Source organism: Geospiza fortis, unplaced genomic scaffold (assembly GCF_000277835.1).
Source record: "Geospiza fortis unplaced genomic scaffold, GeoFor_1.0 scaffold29, whole genome shotgun sequence".
Classification (NCBI taxonomy): Eukaryota; Metazoa; Chordata; class Aves; order Passeriformes; family Thraupidae; genus Geospiza; species Geospiza fortis.
Window position 1 is genome coordinate 1,121,699 of NW_005054349.1, and position 10,523 is coordinate 1,132,221.

Consider the following 10,523-nt stretch of genomic DNA (forward strand, 5'->3'; position numbering starts at 1 on the left):
CAGGTGACCTTCTCCAGAAGCCAAAGCCCCTTGGCTTGTGCAGCACAGCCAGGGACCCTCAGGAGGTCACTGAGGGGTGGGAATGGATTTCTTCTGGTCCCTGGTGTCTGCAAATCTTTCTTCTTCACCAAAAATTTGAGCAGAGATGGGCTGGCAGCATGACCCAGACCCTGCAGGCTCTCTGGGGCCACGGACAGCCTCTGGAGCTCTGGCATGGGGACTCTGCAGGCTGGAGATGCCCACACTGCAGAAACTCTGCTCTAGTTTGTTCCCAAGCTCCACAGAAGCCTGACCTGGACACAGGAAGGATGACAAGCAAGCTCTGCCTCCCAAGCAGCTGATTGGTATTTTTCTGTGATATTCACAGGAAAAATAGAAGCACAAGGCAAGAGGCAGGTTTGCCTCGTCAGCTAATGATCCTTGACTCTCTCCCTTTGTGTTTTTGGTGGCAAACAGAAGAGGTCACACATGAAGCTGTGCAGGTGTGAGGTGTCTTTATCAGAGCCATCAGGGGTGTGTGCAGTGGGGCAGGCACAGGGCACTGGGAGCTGGGGCTCGGGGTCACACCAGCCTCCTGTCTGTGTCCCCAGCGCTGGGCAGAGCCCCCAGCCCTCAGCGTGGGCCTGATTGCAGGGCTGGCTCCAGCTCTGCCCTCTGCCCAGGCTTTGTCTGCTGGGAGCTTTTCAGCTCCTCACCCAGGCCACTTCAGAGCCCAGCTCGAGGGATGGAGCAGAGCTGCAATCCTCGTCTCCTATTGTCCCATTGATTGTTTGGGCTCTGGAAGAGCCTTCTTTTTTGAAGAGCTTTTTCTTTTCTTTATTTTTTTAATCTTTCCCCCCCACCCTTTTCTTCTCATTTTCAACTGGCACCAGGAGGGCAGAACAGAAGAGGCTGCTCAAAGACATTTTCAGCTTGCTTTCTCTCGAGAGATCCTAGCTCCTGGCAGAAAAAACAAGTTCCTGACGGGAAAGAGACCCTCCACCATAACAAGGCAGCTCTCCCTTCTCAGCTGCTTGCAGGGCTGGGGATGGAGGTGTGAGGGAGGATGGGATGCAGAGGAATGCAGATGGGAGGAAGGGATTTGGCATGATGGTGATGGCTGTGTGATTAGAGGTGACAGGAACAATAGTGCATGGCTGTGTCTACACTGCCTGCTAGACACACGCTGGCCTCTCAGGAAAGGGGAGCACGATACTTTTAAATTAAAGTGGATGGGGCTGGGAAACAGAGGGAAGGGAAAAGGAAATAAAACATAAGGGCTTTCAAACTGCTGGGTGAGCTGGTGCTCTCCTTCCAGCCACAGCAAAGCCCAGCTGGCAATGGGGAAAGTGGGGCTGATGCAGCTCTAAGCCACCCTGAACACATCCAGCTGTGGATGATGGGGAGCTTGGGCACCTCAGAGAGGAGAGAGGCCCAGGTCCCACTGCAGCAAGGCTGCAAATGCCTTTATCCCACTGGGCAGCACCCTGCTGCAGCAGGGGCTGTGCTCTGACACAGAGGAGAGAACGTGGGCATCTCAGGGAGCATCCCTCCAGGGTGAAACACAGAAACCACCACTGCATGCCGTGGGCAGAACAAAAAGACCCCAACAGCACTCAACCAGGTGCCCAGCTCCAGTAAAATCCACGTCCAATACAGCTGGAAGAGCTGTCCTTACCCACCACAGCAGATCCATGTCTCTGTGCTGGTCCAGCTCTGGTGATGGTTGACACTCTCTCCTTTCTGTCACCTGGAAAGGAAAGACAACTTTCCTGTTGGCTTGGTGTTTTTCTCCTTTCCAAAGCTCTGGCTGTGATTGATGAAGCTGCCTGGCATTGTCAGAACTTACCTGAACTAATAAACAATGGAAATGCCTTTATTTGTGCTAGTGCCAGATCCATCCCCCTCACAGCCCCAGGTGTGCTCTTTGCTGGAGCCCATGATGTACTACCTGAACCCCTGCTCACCATCCTTCATGCTAATTATTTACCATTTTCTGCCTTTTAGCTATTCTATGAACATTTTGCCCTAATTGCTCAGCTATTTGTTGATTATTCTGCTGTCGTTTGTCAGATCCTTTTACTCATTAATCTGTGAGACCCTTCAGTTGCTATTCATCTGATAAGGAAGTTTTTAACCACCAGTTCTCTCCGAGTCATATCTCACTTCATGTCAAGGCCTTCAAAGGAGCAGAGCCATGGCTGACTGTAGCTGCTTGTGGAGTCACTCAGATGGGAACACCACATCCTCCTTTCTGCCATTCACCTGCACTAACCTCCTCCAAGCTTCCTTTGGCAGCTGAATTCTGCACATCCTGAGGTTTGTGGGCATTCTGCTCCGTGCACTCGCCGCTTTGTAACCAGCCGGGCAAAAACCTTGTTCAGCAAAACGAAATCCTTCCTGGTGGCTGGCTGAGCCCGTGGGGAGGCAGGGCTGACAATGCCTGTGGGATTGGCACTGTCAGCGGCCACTGGCAGGGAGCGAGCTGAGCTGAGCCCTGCCCGTGCCTCCTGCTCTGCTCTGCACTCACCGAGCACAGCCTGAGCCAGCCCTGCTCTGCCCAGCCCCTGCCGGAGATCAGTGCATCCCTCCGGGTGTCCAGAGCTGCCCAGCCCCTGTAGGAACTCAGTGCATCCCTCTGGGTGTCCAGAGTTGCCCAGGACCCCACCGGGGGGCTTGGAGGCCCTGGCACACAGCCCAGAACACCTGCGGGCTTGATTATGACCCCGGGAGCCCAGAACACCTGCGGGTTTGATTATGACCCCTGGAGCAAGTTACCAGCTTTGTATGAGGACATGAAAGTCACAGAAGTTTAAATAGTATAATAATGAAATGATCACAGGGTGACAATGTAGATTTTAGGATTTTTGGTATGGGGGTTATGGGGACAAGCTGGAGGAACTTGGGCATGTCCAGCCTTTCTTCTTCTTCTTCTTGTTCTCCATTTTCTGCAGTGATGCTGGCACTTTGGGATTGGTTTAGAGTAGAAGTGCACTGTCTAACACAGGTGATAGGTATTGGGAATTAAGTGTAAATATGTTATATGTAGTTTGTAGTATAAAAAGACAACACCACCTTGGGGATGGTCAGAGTGCCTGTGGATGCCCTGCTGAGCAGACCTCGGCTGGGCAGAAAGAAAATTTTATAGATAAGAATTAATAAAGAACTTCAAGACTGAAAACTGAAGAGCTCTGACTTGTTTTTCAAAAGCACAGACCAAAACAGAGACATCCTGCACATCTCGGGGCAGCAATTAACAACCAAATACCTGAGAAGCCCCAGCACCTGTACAGCACATCTCTGCTGCATGGGCATCTGTCCTGACAGGGGCAATTAAACCTGCACAGCCCATGCCCATCAGGAGGCTGCAGCACCTGACTCAGCTCAGCACCCTGCACCGCTGCAGCTCAGAGCTGCTTGTGCCCCATGTCCTGCTCCAGCCTTCCCTGTCCCTGTCCCTGTCCTGTCACCCACCCAGGGCTCCCCTGGCACCATCCTGTGCTGCACTGAACACGTATTTCAAGGAAGCATGACTAGGGTGTTGTGCCACTGGCCGCCCTCCAATGAGATAATCCAATTTTTCTGATTTCCAGACTAAATATACTCATTCCTTTTGACAAGGAGCTGCGGTGTCAATAAGATTGGAGATGCACAAACAATAGCCTGGAACACGGTATCCTCCTTTTTGTGCCAAATTGGCACTTTTTCCCCTGGCTGACAGAGGCAAACCAGGCATGAGGAGGCTTCCTGGGTCCAGCCAGCCCAGCTCTGCTGGAGCCTCACCTCCTGACTGAGCTGCCTGCTCCCCGACACCCTGCTCCCACTGCCTGGGCTTCTCTAAAAGCTTAGCTGGAGGATGACTCACTTCACTGAGCATCGGAATAAAATCCTGCATACAATTAAATGTGCAGTACAGTGCTCTCAGCCAGGCAGAGCAGCGGGGCTGGGCAGCTTTGGAATTAACTCCACACTCTGTTTATCAGGAGCCTGGCCTTCAATGCCTCGTATTGCTCCTAAATATTTTACCTCTTGTTGCACTAATTGAACCTTTTGTCTGTTGACTTTCAATCCTCCCTCCTGGATTGCAGCCAGATCCTCCAGTCTGCTGACACACTTGTTCTGCAGAATCTGCCCAGTTCAGGTGTGAGCCACATCTGATGTCACACACCTCCTGCAGGCTAATTTCCCCCACATCTGGGTGATGTTTATGTGACAGATCACAGGAGCTTGTGAAATCCTTGAGGAACTCAAGTGAGATATCTTTTCTCCCTCCTGAACTGTAAACCCCAAACTTTTACCAACATTTCTCTGCTAAAGAGCTGAAGAAAAATGCATTTGCTAGATCTATGGCCAAAAACCACTTAGCTCCTCGTACTACTGCAGCCGTAATTTCTGGCATTTTAACAAGAAGAGGTGATGTTTGCAGAGTTACAGCATTTAATGCTCTGAAATCCAGTCAGATGCATCTCTCTATTTCCCTTTCATGCCAGCCCCACAGGCGAATTGCACACCCTGGGTCACTGCACTGGCACTCCCTGATCCAGCAGGCTCTGCCTGGGTACTTACAGCATTTCTGCAGCCTTGGATCAAGCCCTGCTATTAAAGCAAAGGCATTAATCTTCCCATACTCCAACTTATCTCAAGCTTATACTCGCAGAAAGGTAACTGACCCTCATCCCGAGCTCTTCTGACTGCTTCAGGAGCCTTTACAGGAAAACATCATTTTGTAGGCAAGGTAATTATGAGTCTTTCTATTTCTGCATTATACTTGCACAGTTAGTCAGATCTAAACTCACCTGTTTTGTTTAAGGAACAGGCTGCTGAAAAGCCCATTTTTTATCCTGTACATGATGCTGAATACAAAAGCCCTCAGGCACAGTCTCCATAAGCAGTTTGCACTGGAGTGTGTGGGGCAGAGCTGAGACTCTCCCTGCACCACAGGAGACCCCTGTACAGCCCTGTCTGTTGGGGCACCTCATGGGCACCCTGACTCTTGCAGAATATTAATTTCCACAGTCACTGAGGCACCAGAATCTAATAACAGTTTGGGCTCCCAGGAGCTTGTTTTTCATTGCTGTTGTACAGTTCTGCCAATTTATGCATTAAGACACTAATGGATTTTATATTCCATCCAGCCAGATCTTCTCCCAGGCTCTAGCTCCCTCCAAACCCTATTTCACATCCACTTCAAATGCCATTTCCAAGATTTATCCAGTCCAGACAGGATACCCTCTGCCTTCCTGTGGGCAGACAGCCACAGACTGCAGGACAGTCAAGGGCCCTCTCCTCCCCCACAGCTTTGGGTTTGTTTGTCCTCTGCACCCTGATCCATGAAAGCAGTTATTGCTTTGCCTAAGAACTTCTAATTCCTTTTCTTTCCAGACAATCCTTCCAGTCCTCCTGGCATGTCCTTCCACCCCTGCCCCTAGTTTATGTCAGCAGCATTCCCAGGTCCCCAGCCATGCCTGACATCCAGCAAATTCCGAATCCAGTTCATTATCCCCCAGCAACAGTGCAGCACCTACACCAGCAGCCATTTTCTAGGAATGGCTTTTTTTTCTTCTTATATATATTTTTTTTCCAGTTTAGGCTCAAAACCAGCCTTCAGTGGTAGCCAGCTGCAGCTAACTGAGTCTCTCAGGGGTCTCTCTGGTCCCTGTCTCCCTGAACTAACAGCTTTCTTTACCATGGGGGATCCTCTTCTCCTGTATCCTTACCCTGCAAAGGAGCCCAGGGGTCCAGGGTGTGCTCTGGGTGACACAGGACCATTGCAAACACCTCCACCCAGTCACCAGGATCACTTCTCCTTCTCCAGTTTGCACTGCACTCAATACATCCAGTATGGCTGACAGCCTCTGTTTATTTTCCTCTCTGGAGTCTCAGCATTCAAGTGTTCCTGTTCACTCCATGTGGCAGTGATTTGATTTCTGCTCCTGCCCCTCAGCCTCTCACAGCCTGGCTCTCCTGGACCTGACTGCTGGGTTACCTCCCATCTGCCACAGGTGAGACACAGCCTGAGATGCATTCAGACATCCCCTTCCCTCCAGCAGAGCAGAATGAAAATGGCTTGGCTGATATCTCCTCTACTAAAGGCAACTGGAGAAGCTGACAGGTGCTAGTGCCCTTGCACCAGACCATTTTGGGGCATTTAAATGTGCATTAAGGCACCCAAATGCCAAAGTCAAGAGCAAGCCTGGCAGTGGTGAGTCCTTTTCAGATCCCAGGATGGCAGTTGGCAGCTTCTGTCCACTGAGGAGGATTGTTCATGCTCTCTTACAGCCTTGGTTTTTTCCTTGTATTGCCTGGCTTCAAAGGCAAACACTCCTGATCTGCCAGTCCAAGCCCTTTTACACCAGGGCTAACTTTGCAAATACACAATAACAATAGTAACTATTATTATTATTATTATGGTGTTAGGATATGATGTACAATGAAAGGATCATTCTGTGAAACAGATCCCAACAGTTTCCCAGCCTATTTGCTTCAGGTCTACCCAGTAACTTTGAGCTGGCAGGAGAATAACCACCCCCAGAAGTGCTGCAGCCCATGTCACTCCCTGTGCCATGCCCCGTGTCACCAGTGATGTCCTCACCTAAACCCTTCCTTGCCCACAGGAGCTGCACAGCTCCTTACAGACGTGCTGTGCCCATGTGAAGCACACAGGAGCAGATCTCCCTGCCCCTCCACTGCACAGCCCAGGGTCACTCTGCCCAGCCCTGTCTGTCAGCCAGGGGCTGCTGGCTGAGGGACCGTGCAGAGGAGCAGCTGCCAGTGAAGGTTTGCCCTCCCCAGTGTCCCTGTGCAGTTTGGGGGTCCCTGATGGGGCTGCTCCCTCTGCATGCCTATGTGGGAAGCCGTGATGCCCCGTGCTGCACTGTGGCAGTGCTGTACAGAGAAGGACCCTGTGATTTGTGGTGCTATAAAAGCTGAAAACCTCCATCATTGCCTTTTATATATAATTGAAAACACAAGAATTGACTGCAGTGCCAAGTGAGGAAGGCAGCACACCGAGGCGGCCGCCAGCCGCTGCTGCCTGACTCCTCCTAATAGAAGGCTGAAAATAAATCAGAATTATTTCCAGATTAGAGGGAAAAAAATCGTGTGAAGATGTTTCAGTCAAGCACAAAGAACACAAAGAGAGCAGTTTCTTTGCCAGTCAGCACAGCATTTGCTTTCCTCTGGTCCTTTGCTCTCCTGATCTTCTCCTGTTCTCAAAAACAAACCAGCTTCATCTTTTTTTTTCTGTCTGACACAGGTGAACACACAGGATTGTAAAGCTGCTGCATCCACACTGGTGTGTCTGTGAGCAAGCCACGTGTCTCCCAGAGTCTCCCTTTTAATGTTGTTGGCAGAGGTCCCAGCCAAACTCACCAAATCAGCGTGGCTCCTTTCTGAACTCAGAGCAGCAGCGAACACCAGCCCACAGCCACAGCACCCAGGACAATCAACTCTGCTCCTCCTGGCAGCACCTGTCCAAATCCCAGCCCTACAGAGCCCTCCAGCCACGCCCATGTCACCTGAGAGAGGTCACAGCAGGGCTCAGGAACACCTGGGAGTGCTGCCTGCTCCCAAAGGAGTCCCTCACATGGAGCTGCTGCCCTGCCCTGCCTGGAGCCCTGCCTGTGCCAGCTCAGAGCACTGGGAAAAGGTTCTCATGGAGCTGCTGCCCTGACTGTGCCAGCTCAGAGCAGAGAGGAAAGGTTCTCATGGAGCTGCTGCCCTGCCCTGCCTGCTGCCCTGATTGCTGCCAGCTCAGAGCACTGGGAAAGGGCTCTCTCATCCCCCGTGGTGTGGAACTGCAGGCAACTCACTGACTGCACTGCTGGAGCACATGGGGAGCTTTCACAAGCTCCCTGGTGCTCCTGCTGGAGGACAAAGCCTGCAAGATCTTCTGCATGGCACACGAGGAGCAGGGAGATGGGGAAGGGGAGGGAAGAAGGACAAAGGCTGAAAGAAAAGCCAAAAACTCCTCCCAGATTGCCACCAGCATCCTCCAATTCAGGTGTTTGCATCAGGAGAACAGTTCAGTTTTGACTGCTCAAGTGTGTTGTTTTGTTTACCTTGGGGATTTCTAAGGTAAATTATAGAAACAGGCCAGTTTACTTCACTCTCATTTTTAGGCAGTTTCACTTTCAGCTTCTTCTGCACAAACAACATGCTACAATTTGGGGGCTGCAAAGGCTGCAGGGAAATATTGATTTCCTCACAATAACACTAAAACAGTTCGACCCAACATTTTCTGAAGGCTTTTACAAAACATACATTTCGAGGGACAAGTTGGGCTTGACAGACTTCTTTTAAAGAGAGCTGCCTTTCTTGCAGCCACCTCAGAACCCCTATTTACTACTTTATATTGCAAAAAGACAATTGTGGATGTGAGAAATTTCTCAGGTAAATCCCTCTGAAGTTTCAGATTATCTGGCTATGTGAAAACCTGCCCTGTAACGCAAGAAAAATTCCAATTATTCAGCTAATTAAAAAAGACTTAATTATAATATAGAATAATTAATTTCTTTTGATACTTACAACTCAGACACTCCCTTGTATACCTCAGGGGCCCAGAAGTTTTAGTGAATGCAACAATGGGAATTGCTTCTCAGAACAGCCAGCTTTCTCTGAGCTTTCTCTGAGGTTTTCTGAGCCTGGCACTGGTTCTGTATAAGAGAGTAGGGACTGATGGCCAATATTAGAGCTGGAGGTCCCTGAGCCATCACATCTCAAATGCAGAAGGTCAGATGCCACCTCGACTATCAAAAGCCTTCCAAAAAAAGACACCAAAGTTCCCCTGACTGCCACACTGCTCCTGCACTCCTGCACCGTGTGAAGTGCAGCTCATCCCATCCCATCTCATCCCTTCTCATCTCATCTTGCCATCACAGCCCCAGCCCAGCCCCGTGCAGTGCCACTGCTCTGGGAACTCCAGAGCCACTTCAAACCCCTCTGTCCCAGCTTTGAGCGCAGACTTCCAGCCCCTCCTGCCCTGTGAAGCTGCTCTGTGTCATGCCCCAGCTCGGGGGCAGAGCTGCTCCTCTGCCACCCCTGGAGCTCCAGTGTGGGCTCTGCCAGAGCTGCAGGGACAGGGCCTGGTGCTCACAGCTCAGCCCCAGAGAGGGGCAGCTCACAGGGACACCAGGCCAGGAGATGCCAAGGTGCAAAGGAGGCTGATGCCCATCACAGTGACCTTCTCCTCATTTTGTGCCATTTGCCTGACATGTTCTCCCTCTCCAGCCCAAGCTCCAGGGGAACACAGCTCCTGGGGAGCCTGGTGTGCCCATGGACAGCCTGCTGACCCACAGCCAGCCAAGGATTCGTGCTTTGCTGACTCCTTTCCCCCAGAAAGCAGGAGAGGAGAGGTTTTGATGTTTTTTTGGGGGCTCTCAGCTCCAGCCCCTCAGCCTGGCACTCTGTGACACCCCAGCAGCACCTCTGTGTCCCTGTGCATCTCCCAGCACATCACCTCACGGGACCTTTCCCCATCCCTTCACCCTCCCGGCCATTTCTGGAGATGAAGGCAGGCCAGTAACCCATCACAGAGCCAGGCACATGATGGACACTCAGTGGAACAGACAGTCAATGCTGCTCATACCTGTTTGTCCCATTACTGCTCTTGGTGGAGCACTAAATCCCAGTGAAAGTTATTGTGCCATCTTCTTTCTTGCTCAAGGCTCTAAATCTCCTCTCCACCCCTTCCTGTGGCACAGATAAGAGCTGCATTTACATCCCTTCAGTCACACCCCGCTGCACAGGAAGGTAAAGCCACTTTGCACAGCTTTGTTAGCAATACAAGACCCTTTCCCACAACGGTAAACCTCTTTCTGCCATCTTTGATGGCAAAATAGGAAAAGGAAAATTCAATTATATTTCAATCCCTAATAAAATTCACTTATCTTTCATCTTTTTCTATTTTAAAATTATACCTGCATTTGCTACTTTCACTGGATCTTCTCCCTCTTAATATTCAGTAAACCGTGTGTGCATCCTCACTCATCTCCTCCTCTGTGAAGAATTAGAAAGAATTAATAAGCTGGGATATTTGAATAAAATCCTTTTTATTTCATGGCCTGATTTTACTTCCATAAACTCTGCATTTATAGCAACCTCATAAATTACCAACGTATACAGAAAATAAATACTCCTTGTCTCTCCCACTAAGCCTGCAGACTTAGCAAACAGATCTCTCAAAATCGCAGGAAAAGGGAAGGATATTTTCTTTTCAACTCATTCAACTGGAAATACAATTTTGAGAAAAGCAAAGCAGTGTTTCCCTTTCGCTGTTTCCATTTCATTTGGGCTGATAAATGCCTCTGGGACACAGCATTTCTGGTTTCACCTCTTCCCAGCTGTCTGTCTTCCTCTGTTTCCTTCCACCTCTCTCTCTCCCTCTGCCCTGCTTTTTCAACTGGCCTGAAAAACAGGAGGTACCTGGCAGCAGCAGTGGTGCCTGTCCCTGGTTGCTGTTTGTGACCTCCTGCCCACGGGCTCCTTCAGAGCAGGCTGGGAAGGGCTGAGCTCCTCACTGCTGACAAGGAGCAGAGGATGTTCCA

At 50.4% G+C, this 10,523-nt stretch overlaps 1 long non-coding RNA gene across 1 annotated transcript in view; it reads right to left on the reverse strand.

The window, feature by feature from the left end:
- Positions 1–1,684: 1,684 nt before the first annotated feature.
- LOC115948129 overlaps positions 1,685–10,523 on the reverse strand; it is a 254,660-nt gene continuing 245,821 nt past the window's right edge. The window contains exon 3 of the long non-coding RNA XR_004081974.1: positions 1,685–1,729. This is a non-coding gene — a long non-coding RNA (uncharacterized LOC115948129). The remainder of the gene's footprint in view (positions 1,730–10,523) is intronic.